Below are 18,578 nucleotides of genomic sequence, written 5' to 3' on the forward strand. Positions count from 1 at the left end.
CAAACCTAACTGAGGTCAATTTTGCCTGTTTAATGTGAAGAAGGATACACTTGTTTCTGTGTAACCTAGCACATTTTCTTGTTAAGTGACCTTACTGTAGATAGTTTTTCTTATGCTTCAGTGGGTAACATTTATTTTTATATTATTCTTATCATTATGGGGAAAACAGTGATTTAATTAACTCCAGTGAGAGTTTAGTGGATAACTACTGTGGGGCTGGAATTGTCCCCATATTTCTGTGTTAAGTTGTAACTAAGCTAAAAAACATTTCACACCTGCTATTCTGCATTTCCCTTGGACAAGAGCAGAAAGTGTTAATATGAAATAATTCCAATTAATAATTCCAATAATTTTCCAGAAACACAGGATCCACCAATGTCAGATCTTGCAAATCCTCTACGAATATCTGCCCCCACTACTAGAAACAGTACTGCAGACACAGAAATCACAGACTGCAGCTTAAAGTAGGTCATTTCCCTGAAAGTACTTTTGTGGATTTTCAGTGAACATTTCCTGAGGCAGACAACTTCTTTTACTGCTTTCTAAGGCTGTATGAAAATTACTGATCAGCTGGTTTCTTGCAAAAAAATCTGTAAGCTATTTGTAACAATGACAGATTTAAAGAAATGTCTCATGTGATGCCCATTTTTTAAATCTAAAATACTATTTTTAAAATTTATTTTGGCAATAGTATTCGTTTGATCAATATTTATCATAAATATAGCTGGTGCATTTTCATTTTTCCTTCTTTGTCTGTTGGTAGTACCAATCTATTCTGTCTTATCATGGACAGGGTTAGTTAGAGCTTTAGTGTGGAAGATATTTTTTCATTGTATGAGTAAAAACTGTATAAAATAATGGGGCTCCAGTTTTTGACTGAAATCCCTTGAATACTGCCTAAAGAATAATTATAATTAAATAATACACACAATCATATCACAAAAGACAAACAGTAAACAAGAAGTCATATTTCATGTCAGAATTATGCATTTAAAAACAGGTAAAATCCATTATTTAGATTATAATATAAGAGTTTATGAATGTCTTTCTTTACTTGACCAGACCAAACTTGTCTCCAACCATGGCCCAAACTGGGCTTGTGAAAAAGAGTGTGAGAACACTGCAAGTATGTATTGTACTTCCCAAACGGAAGAGAAACACTAAATGGAATCTTAATCCTTCACCAGCTTTAAGCACAAACAGAAATACCAGGAACTGGGATAAGCATGTTTAAATGCTCTTCAGCTTCCTCTTAATAATGACCATACTAAAGAGCTGTGTGCTTTGAATGAATTTCTGGAGGTTCTTTCTAATGTCTGCTCTTCCTCATTCATGAGATGCTGAGAACAGTCATTCAGTAAACATGAGTTCCAACCCAGGCTCCCATCATTGGTACTTGAGAGATATACTCATATTCAGAAGTAGCTTTTTAAGTAGTTATTAAGCCTCAGTAGACATCTCCCTTGTAATTTTTCCAGAAGATAATTGAGAACACCTATGAGACGCCCCAGACTCTTCAGGCCCATCAAAAGTGTCTTCAACCATGCTGACCTACATTAAGACTTTCAGATCCCATTTTCTGTGTATTCTTACAGCTCAATAATTTTATTAGTTGTGAGACTAGATACCCACAATACAGGAACATCTGCTGTGTAAGCATCTTGCAGTTGCTCATAGCAATGCACCTCATATTTATTCTCATGGACATTAAGTAGATTGTGCAGAGATGTATGCTAATGTATACTTCGGGTCCTGAATACCCAGATGTCCAGATCTAGAGCTGTGACTGCCTTTATACCCTATGTGTACATGTACATTTTTCCCCTGCATAAAGACTAGAAGGTGGAATAAAGGATATGCTCATTCTGTCCCTTCAGAACATGGGGCTCTACCTGGATGCCAGAGTGCAGAAGCACACCCCTGCTTTGTAATTTGGATGTAGTACAGGCACCGTCTCAAAAGGAAATGTAATATCTTTACCATGAACAAATACTTATTGTGAGGTATCTGTACAATGAAACTTTGTCTGAACTCATCAGTTTGTTTTACATTTTCTCTTGAAAATTCAGATGGGCTGAGAAAAAAAAAAATCAACTGAGTTCTGTTCCTCTAAAACTAATCTTTCTTATAAAATACATTTGCACTTGGACACCACACATACAGGACTAAACAACTTACAAATTAATGTTCCTTGAGGAGACTTTGAAAGCATATTGTTTTGATGGACTCATCCAGTCTTTCTTGAAACATCATAACTGTAACAATATTAAAGTCTGAAATATTTCATCTTTTCAAAATCTTGAGAGGTGTTGAATAAATGAAGGTGGAGTGGGTTTTTAATCAGAGTACAAGTAAGTTTGCCAAGTTTTACACACTCCCACCTATCTACAGTAGAAAGCAGATTACATTACGCTCCAGAACAGAACTGAATGTGAAAAAAAGACAGTAAACTGATGCATTTTGGACCAGATTTATTGTGCCTTAGTGATATCCAGATCGAATTTCCAATGTAGGAAGTTAAACTGTCAAGATTTCTAGGCTTACTGTGGATGCTGGACAGTGCATGAACTTTAACAACGCCTGACTCTGCAGGTCAGACATTACACATTCATCCATATATGTGCAGCAACTTTATCAACATCTACAAAATATTGTTTACTTCATAGGTTTGATGTACAAAATATTGCAATAATAGGACCATTCAATAGTATTTGAATCCTCTTTTTTAGCCCTCCAAGTTTTGATGCTGATCTTAGGAAGCCAATCTCCCTATACACCTTGTGAGATTAAGTGAAAAAACCCAAACTCCTCCAGAGTTGGAGAGTTGGCTCCACCACTAACCGTTCTCTGTAGGAATTAATTCCTTTTTAGAGAAAGGCAAGGAAATCAGCCCCATATCTTAGCTACCCAGATGCCTAAACACCACAGATACCATCTTTGATCTCAATCTTTTCCCATAGAGGGATAATTTCTCGTTAACATCATGTCATTTTCTATTGATGCTGTTTGACCAACCTATCAAAAATCTGTTCTAGAACCAATTATTCAACAGAAATTTCAATATCAGAACAGTGTATAACAATGGTAAGTAGTCACATTTGAACAGAACCTAACATAACTGTTCTTACTCTCTGATGGAAACATGGTAGGTATTATTACCATAGAAAGTGATCATAATTATGCATTACTTCTAAATATGTGCACAGATTAAAACCAAATAAAGAATAAATCACTCCTACTCCTTTCAAATTAATATTTTCAATCATTTTTTTCAATAAAATTGTTGGAGTTGGACCACATTATGCCACTCAAATTATATTAATGAAAGCACATAGACCAGGATAAATCAAATGAATGGTTTTAAATTTTTTTAAATGGTTTTATTTACCTCTTATCAAATGATCAGTAAAGAAGGGGCTTCTCAAACTTAATTTAGATACATCCCTTCTCTTTCTCATGATTAGAATAGCTTCTCTGTTTAGGAAGCAGCAGCGTAACACTGCCACCCACTGCCCTGCTTCACACAGGTAAAGCCATGAGGGTAGAGAAATGTTCAGGAGTAATCAAGCCTTTCCAGGTATAGTCATGACATCTTTATTAAGCTTTGAAAGCTCCTCAGGGTATGTTGGGCAGGCTTTACCTTGTTTTGAATCAGATGGAATATGATCTTCATCTGCCGCAGTAAATTGGATCTGAGCATTACAGTACCTTTGTGTGTCGGGTTTTGCCTACCTACTTTCAGATGTCACCATCTTCCTCTACGGCTAAATAGAGTAGTGCTTTTCTGCAGAGAAACTCATCTTCTGAGCTATCTCCAAGTAACAGGCAATCTCTGTGATGAGCACCCACCTTATCTAGAATATTTAGACAAGGAAAGCTGCTGCATGACACAATGGGCAACATTTCAGTGGAACTGAAATACTTACTGATCCAAACTCTTCATTATACCTTTCTGAATCACTGCATTTGCATATTTTACATATATTTGAAGGAAATTTTGCATTTCTCTTACCAAAATTACATTGCTTTCACTTTGATGATGTAGGAATCATTAAAATTTTACTCATACAGACTCATGGATGCTATTTGTTTTTAGTTATTAGTCAGTTGGAAAAAAGACTAGAACCACTTTAAGCTCCAAAGAGTATGTTTTTTAGTTGTCATGTTTGCGTGTAATTTTAAATCATGCATTCACTTCTGTTTAAATTTCCTTCTGATTTGAAACTCGTGGTCTCAAAAGCCAATTGGAAATCTTGCTGATTATATTTTCCCACCACTTTCCAGAAACCTTCAATCACTACTGGCATTCAAAGCACACGAGGCATAGGACACGAGGTGCTGTGGTGTCAAGGTATTAGATATTACTGCAAGGTCATCTCACTTGAGCCCACACCACCATGCCCACTTCTGAACCTCTTGATATTTATAAATAATAAGGAGGAAAACTACTAGTTTTGCTCTCAAATACTCAGCAAATTACTAAGCACTGCTTTCACTCATGTAAAATTAATTCACAGGCTTGATGCCTGGCATTACTTTGCTATAAGAAATTGCGTTGTATCTCACATGCATTGAATATAGGACTTAAGGAAAAAAAGATCAATGAAAGAAATTAAATATAGCCAGCCTCCCTCAAACAATGAAAATCAATGCTATGTTATCAGGTACCTAAGAAGCAGGTTTATTTTCAACATTAATCTGGATAGTAGTTTCATGGTAATTGATTTTTTTATACTTAAGCTGTCAAAAACTATAACAAGCAATGATTACCTGTTATTTTCCAAATTCATAAAAGAATTGCTTCTATGGGGATTGTGGGGGTTTTTCCCCTGTCCTTCTCTGGCACTGAATTAGTTTTGTCACTGAAAAAATTGATAATTTTTCTTGTAGTGATGACAAGATTGAAAGACAAATATTCACTAGGCCTTAAATGGAACTGCCTTACAACTGTAGTGAATTTCTGTATGTCAGTAAAAATAAAAAAACATACCTTCATTATTTTGATTGGTAAACAGTGTTGCAACTCTTATCTATGACTGAACGAAATGTTGCATTAAATATTATATTTTCATTAAATAGAAAAGGACTTATTCCTAAAAAAATTGAGCTCAAAGCAGACTACATACTGTTCATCTTTTCTTGACCAAAAATTGTTCATTTTGCAGAAAACAGAACATATCTGCTATATGTACTATAGTACAAGGTGGGGGGGGGGGGAAGAGGTATTTTTATTAAAGTTTTCCAAGGGAATTCTGAAATGCTAGAAATCCTTAAGATGAAGTATAAATTCAGAATTATTTTTTCCTTATTTAATATATATGACTATGAGGAAAGGAAGGCAGGACAAATCTGTAAATAACCTAAGTGAATGAAATCTAGAAATAGAGAAGTTAAATATAAAAGAAGATGCAAATTAACAGAAAGTTTTTGCAAAATGGAGACATACCATCCTGTTTCAGGGATTAACTTCAGTTTTCAGTAGGTCAGTGGAGGGGAAAAATAAAAAAAGAAGAAGGATTTCTGTACAAAATCTAAGACTCCTTGGTAAATTTTCCTGGTTATTTTATACAAACCTTATCCCATTATACCACGTGCTTAGATGAAGAATATTATCTGGGGTGTAACAAACAAATAAAACAGTCTTTACACTGTTTTGATTTATTCTGACAATCTACATGTAAAATTCCTTTCAGTTCCCCAAGACAAATCAGAGCAGTAACAGCCATACTTATTCCAGGCAATTTGTAACTATGCGAGACATTTATTAACACTAACTTGCTTTCCATAAATAGCAGTGGCAGCTGGAGAGGCAGCCAAGTTCGAGCTGGCAAAATTAACATAACAGAGAGGCACACACCCCTTCAATAGCATCAGTATTTGCAACACTGTGCACAGTATCCGATCACATTTATCATAAGTGTGTCATGACTGTAGACAACCAAGAAGATATGTCATTCATATTGATATGCAGTTCTGCCCCAAAAGAAAAAGGGGCAGACACAAAATTCCTCAGTGAGCATTGTATTTTGCTTGTTATGGTCTGTGGTATGAAGGACTACTGACTATTTGGCATTATTGGAGAGGGATAGCAAGTACATGCAGAAGACAGATGAGGTTTTTGACTCCGTCTCTCTACCCAACTGTGAAAGCACTCTTCAGTATGTTTAAATCATTTATTGTCCAGTCTTGTTTTAAAGTCTCAAGCTTTGTAAATTTCAAGGCTTGCGATGAAAAAATATTCCATATTACGATACCAAACATTGTTAATATTTCATTCACTCCCACTTTCTCGTCAGACTTAAAACTTCCCTTTTTTTAAAGTTCTAACAGTAATTATTCATCCTCTTCCTTTTGTACTGATTACAGGAATATGCTAATAGCAGCTTTTTCCCTGTTTCAGCTAGAACAGGATTTCTGTGATGATCTTTCTCATTTAGGTGTGTGAGTCAGTTTGTATTTTTTAATAAATTTTTTATCCCATCTACATCAAATATTCTTATGCTATCACCTGCTTCCTTATGCTGAGGTAAAGTATTTCTTCTCCTGCCTCACCGTATTTTAATCTTTTCTATTCCCTGATGATTTTCAACAGTTTTTTAACTGTCACAATAATTCATCACTACCCTACTGTCAAAAAGATGTCAAAAGACCCAATCAACAATGCAAGCCAAAGATATGGGGAAGATATAAAATTTTGTACATAACACAGCCAAATGAACAATGTATATTACCATTAGCATATTAAAATATAACACTATGCCTGTATTCAAAATTCCCAGATTATTAAAAGAGCTTGGAACTTTTATTAACCATAATCTGTTTAAATTTTTGTGGGTTTTTTCCCCTCTCTGATGTGCAAACAATTTTATTTTGATAGCACAATTTAAAAGCCACAGGATTTCTCTTTGAACAGATACATTTTTGCAGTTGAGGTGAGAAAGTTTTTCTTTTGGCATTATGTCCCATTTCTGTGTATTCTTCATGTTAGACATTGCTGTCATTATTGCACTATAGACAGATATCTGCCCTGTAGAAAGAGTACTAAGAAATTTTTTTCATGGTGACTTACTATATGATATAATAAAATGTACTGGTAGTGCAGGAGATTATTAATTTTGGGGGGTTTGAAAACAAAAGGAAGAAAGAAATCACAAAATGGGGAATCACTGCTTAGATGAAAGGCATAGATTGTCACTTGCAGATGTGTAGACTTTGCCAGAAACTACAGGAAATCTGAAAGGTCTTGCAGAAGCTTCTTCATTTAGCAGTCAGCATCCATCAGTGTCCTAAAGCTCAGCCTCTCAAAAGACAGGCCTATAGCCCATATGAGTGAAAAAAAAAAAAAAAAAAAAAAAAAAAAAAGGCAGCACTTTGGGGAATTCTTCTACATTTCTATTTTCATATAGTAATCTGTCATCGTGGTATCTTGGGACCCCAACTGTTAGCAGAGGTCCATTGTGATAGGCACTTTATACATGGATGCAACAATGAGGCAGTCCTCATTCTGAAGAAAACTCACCATGAAGATGTGTTGCAGTGCTACCTTCTGAAAGTACTGCGCCAACAGTGGGTGACATGAGACATAATATTCTTTCAGTTCTTCCAAGAGATTAGAATATGGAAATAAAATTGTTTAGTGTTTAAGAGTGGTGAAACCTCCATAAAAATCCAATATCATCTCATTTGTTCAGCTTAAAAGAATAGAGGCTCGTAGTATAAACAGGTAATATTTTCCCAATACAGGGAAATCACCTATCTGAATATACAAATACTGAATATTTTCTTTAAACACTTGCAGTTCTGAAAGGTTAAGTGACAAGGTTAAGTGTCTAGTTTTTCACTCTTTTTGTTCCTAGTGTGCTCTGTGGTTTTCCTTAATGATAGGATTAAATATGGTTTCCAGCTACAAACAGTTGCTTGTCGTTCCCTGTAGGTTAGTCTCTATATTTTGTCCTTATCACAAACAAAGAGGAAATAACTTTCTCAGTCTTTGTGAGTCTCTTAAAATGCACACACTTTTGGGAAATCATATTTTCTTGAAGGAAATGAGGCATGACCAATCACACAAAACGTGAGAAAATCCCTTGATAGGTGACCTTTGCCACGTGTAAAAGAAGCTGTTCAGTGGCTGAGGTTTCATGGATTTCATGCATGAAAATCAGATTTTCTGGCCACCAGTGCTGTTCAGTAAATAAATAATCCATCATTGTGTCAAACAGTAGAAACATGAAGATACTGGCATTGCTAACTGAATAGAGGTTTTTAGTTAGCAACTTATGCAAAACCCTATGTTTTGTCTTCAGGAGCTGTGCATATCTTTTTTGCAGTGTTTAGTTTTCATTACTTGAACTTAGGTTATTCATGTTTAGGATAAGTGTGAATGAAGTCTGTGGTAGAGACTGTATCACTAATTTGACTGTATATACTCAGATGTACATATATAAAAAAGAATAACAAATACTACTATCATACTATATGCTCTGGGAATGTTTTTTCAAGCCTTTCACCGGGGAAAAAAATCCTTCTGCACTGTAGTGTTTTAGAAGAATGCTAGATACTTTTCTGAGGTATATTAGAGCCACAGAGAACCACATATTCAACACAAACCGATTTAGCTGTATTTTACCTCAGTGTGTGATGTAAATTTGCATGAACTGGTAAAATATTATTTTCTCATCTATGTTTCATAATCCCTGATCTCAACTTCAATTTATTAATCAAACATTTTTCTCACTTATGTGCAGAGTTAGTCTTCCATGTTGTCTCTAGTCAAAACTTGCACTTTTTTTTCTTTTTTCTTTTTCTTTCCTTTTTTTTTTTTTTTTCTCACAAAGGAGTGAGAAAGGGTATTTAGCATGAAATGACAGCAAAAAAGTTTTTAAAGTCATTGCATAGTCATTTCTATCTTTTCCTTAGACAGAATGTTAACTACATTAGCTTTAATTTTGTTTATCTAAAAAGTATTTGATCAGTAGGCATATTTAGTCTCATATCTAGAATTCTAATTCTTTTGTTTATTGTGCATAGTTTTAATTACCACTGTTATAAACCCAAGAAATACTAATTACAATAAGGTAAAATTCTTAGCTCCTTAGAACTCATCACTGCAATAAATAGCTCACTTTTCTCATTCATGTTCTAGTTTCTCTGGACGAAGAGGTTTCTTGGCTTCTTCAATCCATCACATAACTGACACTTTGATTTTCAGCTCCTCAACATTCCCACTCCTAATATTAAATAAATAAATATAAAACTATACTTTTTCATTCTCTTCATGACATGACAAACATCTTTCCTTTACTATTTGTGTCCTTTTGGTCTTGGGAACAAGACTTATTTATCCATTTTACAGGCCTATTTATCTAGTTTACAGCTTCTTTCTACCTATCAAATACAACTGCAGATAGGTTACTATAATTTTAATATTCTGCAGCATGAACTCAGTATGCTTTATCAAATATATGAAGTGTGATAGCATTTCTATTAAAATGCATTAATTATATATAGCCATGTAACCAGATGTTAAAAATAAATTAAAATAACACTGTTGGATATTTTTGTTGTCTTTTTCTTAGAGTAAATTCAAATTTTTTTCAGAGTTACAAAATTTCCTGCATCTTTTCTAAAATCCACACCACTTTAGCAATTGAATATGGAAAGGTTTATTAAGCTGCTTCTTCATACCCATCAGACTTGTTAGAAATTCACTGTTGGTTTCCATCTATGGATCAAGTTAACAAATTATTCTGACAAAGAAATGTCGCTTAATTTGTTTTCATTATCTTATATATCATACTTTTTAAAAGTCCTAACCTTTCAAATATTTAGTGTTGGGTTTTTTTCTTTTTATTGACTACTTATAATGAGAGGACAAATATTAGAATCAATTTGTGCATATACACACAAACACATAATGTTTTATTGTGATTGTCCATGCTGGTGTGAATACAAAAGTGTTTCTGATACAGTTGGTGTAAGGCATCTGTGTGTTCGTGCATATATATATATATATAAATTTGGTTGTTCTGGCTTACTTTAATTTGGTGGTCATATTAAGACTACATGTCATCTCAACCATGGTTTTTTAAAAAAAAAATAAACACAAGCCTTAGATAGAAATCATCTTCATGAAAAAAAAATCCACATTTGTTTGTAGGAAAATGATGCAGAAAACCCTCAAAAGCAACAGTCAATCTTCTTGTGTAAAAGCCTTGAATCTTGAGCTCAACAGCTTGCTTCCTTCCCTGAAAATGAAATTCCAGGTGGTCTGTGCTGGTCATATTTCCTAAATCAAGACTTTCCACATGTTCTAAGCTTTAAGTTTGATGAAAAACAACAGACCATTCACAAGTTCTTCTAAAGTAATCTAGGGGACAATAATGTAGATAAAGCACCTGGCCTATCCCTCAGCCCATATTGGATGTGTATTTTCTTCCATTTCTGTCCTGTGACAGTTCTGGGAGACTTCTACAAGTGCAGAACTGAGTGGCTGGTTCCACAGAGATGACTCAACTTTCCCTAGGCTTTTCTTCAGTTTTAAAGGAAACATCTAATATGCTTTTTCTTTCCTTTGTAAAAAACTTCTGAATGGTATTTCATTATTATTAGATGACTTGTTGAGTAAGCTGCTTGATTTTTATTGTGACTGAAAGTAGCAGTGGGTGTACATTCTTTGAAAGTAAACAATTTCACTTCTACAATGGCAATAATGAATGTAAGTAAGTAAAATTAAGCAAACAATAGGAACCAGCTCTTGCTCAAAGGCAGGATCTTCACTTCAAAAGGTGTCACTGTCATAGTATCATGATAACATAGTAAGTCAACCCTTGAAAATTACTTTTCTGATATTTTAATCTATCAGTGAGGTTTCAAGACTTTCTCCATTCAAATGTTGGGTTCATTCCATGTTATTTATCACAAACCAGAATGAAATCTCAGCCTATTCTAAGTTGTAGAAGGGGAAAAATATGAATACCCACAAAACAGCCATAATTCCCCAGAATTTTGGCTGTACATGAATGAGTTTTATATATACTGAATTAATTTTTGTAGGTGTGGGATTCATTTGACCTAAGTTTAGATGTCTAAAAGTCTCATTAAACCTAATCCAGTCATGCTAGACCATATTTATAAACAGTGGAGAAAACTAGACTTTTAGGAAAAATGTATCTCTCATTGTAGACAGATATTTTAGGATTTCTATAATTTCTTCCTGGATATGTCACTTCTGTTGATTGGAAAGAGAACCCAACTTGACCAATTTGGAGTCACATAGTTAATTTTAGATATACAGATGACTCTGAGATGAACCCCACCAGAATTTTACAGGTCTGACCACAGCTCATCCAAACTAAATCGTGTATGGCATCTGTGCAGTCATTTTCTTTTTCCTCCTATAGTATATTGTATGACAGAAAATAATTCAGGATTTAATCTTCATGCATGGGTGGTTCATTTAGCTATGCATTCAGAAACACTAGACAAGGTTTCATCATTAAAAGTTATTCCTTTATTGCTAGCAGGTATCTTAAGATGTGAAAAGAATGAAATAAATTGGACTAAGTCATTGGATGCAGCCTAGATTTTGTCTCTGGTTTAATAGTGTTATTGGAAAAAACACTCATAATCAAAAGATGCTGTATTTGCCAAAAATTGATGGAAATTATACTGTTGTGTGGTCAGAAAACACATGTGTACGCACAGTTGAGTTTTGTAATTTGAACCCTAGTTTTATCTTCCTGATTAAAGATGCCTGCCTTCAGAGTATAGTCATCATATACTGCCTTTATAATCCAGGAAAACAGATACCTCCTGAAAGAAGGAAATAATTTCTTTCTTAGGTGGACTGACCTTTTCTTTGGAGACATCTTTCTCACTAGCAGCCATGAAAAAAGAACAAGAATAGTTAAACTCTTAATTTAGACAGTTTAAAAAGATGCTGAAGCTGAGTGAATTGAATCCAGGCTCCAGTCCACAGCAGGGCTTTAGCCAAAACTGAGGGTGAAGAGAAACCACCTATTTACACCCCCTCTAGACCCCCTTCTTTACCTAGCAGTGTCAGCAAAGTTCCTGTTACCATTTCACCAACAACACCATGGCATCAACCTTGTCTCAGCACTTACTGCTTCTCTCATCAGATACACTGGGCCTCTGACTTGCTCTGTAAGTGCTCAGGAACTCGATGTGAGTTGGTGACACCTGTGTCTCTGCCACTTTTTCACTCCCTCCAAAGGACTGAAAGCTTTGGCAGAGACAGGATCACTCTTGTGCATCCTTTGTCTCCAGCTGAGCCTTCACTCAGTGGCCATTGAGGAAGGTTGTGACAGATGGGCCAGCAGAGATGGGTGTAGAGAGCTGCTGCTGACAGAAGCACAGCTAGCTCTGAGACTGCTAGGTCTTCTCTCCCCATTCCTTCATCTCCTCCAGACCAGGGTCATTAAGTAGTATTCCCCCCCATTCCTAACAAAAAGATTCAATCCATTCTCCCTATTTCCTTTCCCTGCTGGTCTATTAAAGACAGCCAAGTGTTGTCAATTGTTTGTGTTTATTTTGTTATTTTCTTTAGCAAAAAAAGGTTCTTAATCTCATGTTAAAAAGTTAATATACATTTTTATACTGTCACTCATTTTTCTTTGAAAACAAAACAAATTAACAACTTTTCCTTTGGCTTCATTTCTAACAGAACATTTTTTTGGTTTTTGAAAATTAAAAAACCTTACTTTTTTCTGCTAAATGACTCTGCTGAAAATTCTTCATGTGGAAAACTATGAAAGGTGACTAAAAAGGAAAGGAATTTAGCTGTGTGCTCTTACTGCTTGTATTTTAAATAATTCATTTGTATCTTTCTTCTTCTTGCACCAAAAAAATTTCCTTTTCTTGGAGCAGTACAGGTAGAGAACTTATGAATGTCAGTCTCTGAATGGATAAAAAGTTTAACGATATCTTCTCTTGTAAGTGTTGAGTAACCATCCTTCATAGGGAACAGTTTATAAATTGTGTTTCTTCCTTTTTGATAGTTTCAACTTTGTATTCAACAATGATTACAGTACCAATTTTGGGATTCACAGCTAAGCTTTTGAAAATTCCAATTTTAAATTAAAAGAGCATACAATTCCTCACAATGGTAGGATATAGTTTACTCAAATTATACATCTATTTTGGTGATTTCTGGCCAAATGATACATACAGATAAAGTAACAGTATTCTATTTTTCTGTGTGTCAGCTTGATAGGGAGATATGAAATCAGGACTTTGGTTGCAAATTATTGCTAGATATCTTGCCTTTATCAATTATAACCCAAAACTGACGCAGAGAACAGAAGTAAAGCACCGATGAGCATTTAATGTAATTTTTCATGAAGATTATGAATTTCAAGATTCAAATTCATATTATGTTTTATGCAGAAATCAGTTTTTGTTATCTTTGTAATAGATAAAGCAGTCAGTAAAACTAAACTACTAAAGAATATAATAATATTGTTAAGCAATTCTGCAAGATAAAAGAATTATTTTTTTAATACCTTTTCTGTGGATCCAGTTTTGGACCAATGAATGTTTGCTTGAAGCACATTGTAACATTAATTCAAGATGTTAAGGAAAGAGAAAGAAAGTGTTAATATAGATAATTCTATATTTCTTCAGATCCTAGCAGTATAGATGGATCATTGCCAAGATATGGCACTTTGTGAGCATTTCTACTGCAACTGAAATAAAATCCAAGTAAATAAACATTTTCCTCCCAGGAATGTTGGGAGATGAACAATTAGTTACATAACCATAGTTAGATCCCTTGGAATAATTCAGAGAACAAACACCACTGTACAACACTAATAAAGACCTCATTTAAAGGAGAACTTTAGGAATTTCCTGTACTTTCACTGCCAGGTAATCATGAAAAAGGCTTTGATGAAGTCTGTTTGGGCAGGAAATCCCCTTTGTAAATGGCTAGGTAAAATGTCAGACAAACTCTAGAGTTTCAGAGGCTCTAGGTTAAAAACTCAGTTCAATCATGTAGCCTCAATGGGTCTGAAAGTGTCCTGAGAGCAGGTCTGCCTTTTTTCATCCCTTCTTCTTAGGTCCAGGAAGATGTGTCAATCTCCCGTTTCCTTCATGTACAGTGTCTGATATCAACATTCATTCATAATTTTAACTTCTCTAATTCCTTTTGTCAGACAGCTGAGAAGGCAGACTCTGTGTTCCCACAAACCCCAAGAATTAATTTCAAATCTTACTCAATAGCTGAATCCATAGGGTTCAGGAAAAAAGGAATGCCTTCTAGTAAATCTAGACATATTGCCTTGAAGCTTCCTTGTCACTCATACTGAAAATCAGAAACTAAATCCTGCTTACCTCTGTCCGCCCGCAGCAGCGGAGCACTGAACTCTCCCTACTTCAATAGGCAGATACGGAAGTAGCAAACGTGAAGCGGTTCTGTGTTCTCCTTCTGTCTTTCTGAGTGAAGCACGCAGATCGTTCCAAGTGAGATCTGTTGTCGTTTACCACACTATTGTTAATTTTATACATGGCCTACACAATTTGATAAGTTTTACAGAATTTGGCTAAGCCTATTTCTTCTATTTCAGACAGTGCACAGGATATAGATAAAATCATTAAAATTCACTGAGGAAATCAGGAGCATTGCCCTTGACTCTGAGAGATGATAGAACTCGTTTGGGTTGTTCCTTCATAACTTATACTACAAGTATACAAGTAGGTACACACATTCAAGTAGTATATCTACACTAAGAATGTATTTCTAAAATATATTATAGGCTAGTCTATGTCTTTCTGATAGGCCAAAAGGATGGAAAGAAGGTGGTACATGTGTTATTTTATTGCTGGAGTATGGGGCAGATTTTTTGCAAGTGAGGGGGAGAATGTTCCTTCTCTGAGAGAAACCGAGTATGGTATGGGGTAGTAAGTAGGGAGCATTCAGTCTAAGCATGGCCTGGGAGTCTAATGTTGAAAGAAACTTGGGCCTATTGCAGCAATACTGAAGTAAGGCTTCAGAGGTGGTGAAAAAGAGTCATCCAGATTTTGTTCAAACCATGCAGTTGCCTAAAGTTGGTGGACAGACAAGAAGAACAAGAAGGAAGGCCTTTCATCTGCTACTGGAAACATGCAGTGGCCATGATATAGGTTTATTTCAAATTGTTTTATTTTGTAAGTGATCTCAGCCAGGGTATCTGCACTTTCCCTGTTTAAATTGTGGAAATTGCTGGATTTTTGAGAATGAAGAGTTTCAATATTCTTTGGCTGACTTATGTTAAAGACAAGACTAGTACTTCCAATTTAAGACATCAGCCAGCTCAGGATTCACCATAAAGCCTAGGACTCAAATGATGCTTGCTAGAGCACAGAAGAAAATACCTGAAATTAGTAAATAAAAAACAGAGGTAAGAACAACATTTTTATGTGTAACTTCAGAAATACAACATTTCATATCAAAATGCTTTCTAAGATCATAGTAGATGTCCAAACCCCAAATTTTCATTTCTGAAAGGGTAATACATACGTCTTAGTGCTGATCACCAAAAATACATGATAACTGACTTTCAAGCCAACACCTGTTTCAGTACAGGAAAACTCTGAATGTCCACAGACAAAATTATACCATTTTATTCTTGAACTAAGATAACTTTGATGGAAAATTATTGTGAGGGAAGAAAGTTTCCAGTGGAAAAGTATTTGCAAGTTGTTTTTAAAGTACTGAGGAAGTTGTAATGTTACATCAAGATGTGATGACAGGTGATGATATTCTATTTGTGTTGTTCTGTATGCTGCTCTCATATTTTGGATATTACACATAAGCACATGAAGTTATGCATGTAATGGAGGTAGAACTGGTATTTGTGTGAGAAGAGTTTTCAGCTGTTCTCATTGCAAAAGCTGCTTAAAATTTAGCTGACACAAGTACCAACACATTCTTTCATGACAGCCATCAAGTCACAAGATAGTGTCTTTAAAAAGTGGTGACTCAAGTCCAACAGTTTCTCATAGCAGATAAGAAAAGGGTCACTTCTTAATGTAGGTGGGATTCCAAGTGAGGAAGTTGGGTTTTGTGTTTGCTTTTTGTTTTCCGGAGTTCTTGTGTGATTTCATAATGCACCAAACCAAGGAAACAATTCCACAGTCAAAAAAAGTTACAAGACACATAGCTACTAACTCCTAATATTTAGGGACAGTGGATGATGGGCAGGAAGAAAACACTTCAAAATCAATCCAATGTCACGTCATTGAAAACTTTAACTGCAAAGATTAACTTTTTACTTTTTCAGTCTGCAATGATTTACAAAGCTTCAAATGCCCACAAATCTACTAAGCCAGGCCATTTAAAGAATCTAAATAAGCTTGCATGGCTTTAAGCTTTCTGACTTTGAATATTAGCTTTGAAGTCATGCCAAAAACTGACTGCAGCACGGCTGCTTCAGAACTGAATTCCTGACACTGGAATTAGTGTTTGGTGTGTGGCATGCCTAATGATAATCTTGACCACGCTTGCTGCAGACAGCCATCACACATGGTGCCTCTGAGTCAATAATTCTCCTAAGATAAGATGTGGAGCATCTTGGGTTTTTTTATTATTACAGACTGGTGTTTTGGACACTGTCCATTCTGCAAAGACAACTTTCCTAATGGCACATGGCATTTTTCCACAGGACAGAAAATTTGCTTTAACATTCCTTTTGTTAGTTCCTGGTGAAAATATATAGCAGGAGCTTAAAAAAACCCATTAAAATTAAAAATAGCTCACATATAGGCAACAACAAAAAGTAGTTATATTCTCAGCTTTTTACAGTTCTAAATTTTTTAGAACATCAGGGGTTTATTTACAGAAAAATTTAATATTTATATCAATACAAACATGGTCACTGTAAAAGAAGTAAATTAGCATGCTGCTTCATCTGTGTAACAGTACACATGTACTAGTCATACTTCTTTTGTGATGTGGTGGAGACTATATGCTTCTGCTGCTGAAAGCTTTTGAAGTAACGTAGTATGTCAGAGGTAAAAAGAAAATAATACAGCAGTAGTATTTTCTAAAACACATTCACATATGTCACTGTCTCACTAAGAAAATACTCCTATCCTTGCTCAGAGTGGTAAAACCCAGCATTTTCACTGAATTTAGTGGAGCAGAATCAAGCTCTTAGTTCCCAGAAAGCAAACAAACAAACAATGTCTTTCACTCAAACATTAGTCACTATGAAAGAATAGATAATTCATTTGAAATATTGAACTCTCAAAATGCATTATTTTTCCTGGATAGATGATTTCATTTAACTTTTATGACATGATTAGTCATCCTATTGTGATGCAGCACATTGTAACTGAGCACATCAGGCATTTCAGATAAGAGTCGCCTAGCAGATACGGATGTTGACGATGGTTTCAAAGCACATTCTGTCTTGAACATAGAAGTAGATTACAGAAACAAGGCAAACATCAAAAAGTGGTATGTGTATTCTATACATTCTGGACCCTATATATGAATTTTCCTGCATCTCAAAAGATAATCCAGTCCTACCTTTAGAAAGAATAGAGAAGAAAAAAACCCACAATGTAAATTTAAATGTGTCATCAAAACTCATGCTTTGAAGACCTTTGGCAAATATGTTTCTAAGTTTCTATATTTCTATGAAAATTGTGTGTTGGACTTTATTTAACACTGGGTTGTAACTTGTGAAGGTATTTCTGCTTTTACAAGGATTGAAAAATATGGTACATAAAAGAAAATAATTTTATAAAACTACAATAATTATCTAGAACTTCATATTTTAATGTCAAAAAACCCTACCAAAAATAGCAAAACAAAATTTAAATGTCTATTTAAGTGAAGAAAACTAAACATAAACAAATAAGAAATTATTTAATGTTCAGAAACCAATTTAAATTCTGTTCCTTTCACATTAACGCAACAACCACTGGATAAATTTTATTCTGAAGTAAATCCAGAAGTGCTGTGTTACTGCATCTTGGAATATTTGATATGTGAAAAATATGGCAAGGATTGTTAATATTCTCCTTAAACAACAATAGTAACATTTTTGCATCATCTATTAAAAGCTTGTGAAAATATTTGTTTTTATATCTCTCACTTCCAAATATTTTTTTTTTTTTAATCATCTAAATTTGTTGCTAGAAGATGTTACATGGTTTACTTAAAACATTTACATTTTTATTACTGACACTTTCATGGATTGATTATGATAAATTATATGCACACATTAGTTTTAGTGTCTAGCTCAGAAAAACAAAACAAAACCAGAAAATATTTTTATGTACCATACTCAACATCTCAAATTTATCCTCCATTTTGCTAAAGCGATTCCATTTGTGTCATGGGTTGCAACAGTATTTTATGTGAGTGCATGTTTCCAAGCATAAAATAGTCTGCAACGTATAACAAAAACATACCTTCAATAATTTTCTGAAAAGAACATAGCAGACAGAAATATAAAGGTTGTGAAATGCATATACATTCTCTGTTTGTAAAATATACCAATATTTAATTCTTAAATTAAAATAGTCAGCTCTACCATTTGTTCCAATTTTAGGTAATTTCATAGTCTTCATGT

Source organism: Athene noctua, chromosome 1 (assembly GCF_965140245.1).
Source record: "Athene noctua chromosome 1, bAthNoc1.hap1.1, whole genome shotgun sequence".
Classification (NCBI taxonomy): domain Eukaryota; kingdom Metazoa; phylum Chordata; class Aves; order Strigiformes; family Strigidae; genus Athene; species Athene noctua.